This window comes from Bison bison, unplaced genomic scaffold (genome assembly GCF_000754665.1).
Source record: "Bison bison bison isolate TAMUID 2011002044 unplaced genomic scaffold, Bison_UMD1.0 scf7180017864260, whole genome shotgun sequence".
Lineage (NCBI taxonomy): Eukaryota > Metazoa > Chordata > Mammalia > Artiodactyla > Bovidae > Bison > Bison bison.
The window spans coordinates 11,148,270-11,149,105 of NW_011494832.1; the positions used below are offsets into that span (position 1 = coordinate 11,148,270).

Sequence of the window (836 nt, forward strand, 5' to 3'; positions counted from 1 at the left end):
AGGGACGGGGGAGCCTGGGGGGTTGCCGTCTCTGGGGTCGCACAGAGTCGGACACGACTGAAGCGACTTCCCAGCAGCAGCAACTAAAGTCATCAGGCTATACATCAGATTCTCAGATGTATTACTACCTTTTTTACCCTCTGAGCTACAGAATATTCAGGAGCATGGTTTTGAAAAGAGCAGCACAACAGCTAGATAACAGCCTCATCTCAGAGATCAGGGATGATCTATATTAGTCCTTGGAAATTTCTAGAATGAGAGACTAGGATCAGATCAGATTAGTCGCTCAGTCGTGTCCGACTCTTTGCGACCCCATGAATCGCAGCACGCCAGGCCTCCCTGTCGATCACCAACTCCCGGAGTTCACTCAGACTCACGTTCATTGAGTCAGTGATGCCATCCAGCCATCTCAGCCTCTGTCGTCCCCTTCTCCTCCTGCCCCCAATCCCTCCCAGCATCAGAGGCTTTTCCAGTGAGTCAACTCTTCGCATGAGGTGGCCAAAGTACTGGAGTTTCAGCTTTAGCATCATTCCTTCCAAAGAAATCCCAGGGCTGATCTCCTTCAGAATGGACTGGTTGGATCTCCTTGCAGTCCAAGGGACTCTCAAGAGTCTTCTCCTCACCACAGTTCAAAAGCATCAATTCTTCTGTGCTCAGCCTTCTTCACAGTCCAACTGTCACATCCATACATGACCACAGGAAAAACCATAGCCTTGACTAGACGAACCTTTGTTGGTAAAGTAATGTCTCTGCTTTTGAATATGCTATCTAGGTTGGTCATAACCTTCCTTCCAAGGAGTAAGCGTCTTTTAATTTCATGGCTGCAGTCACCATCT

The 836-nt window shown here is 48.6% G+C and overlaps 1 pseudogene across 1 annotated transcript in view; it reads right to left on the reverse strand.

Moving 5' to 3' along the window:
* Positions 1 to 836, reverse strand: part of LOC104994576 — a 17,014-nt pseudogene that overhangs the window by 15,030 nt on the left and 1,148 nt on the right. The gene's annotated exons all lie outside the window — the stretch shown is intronic.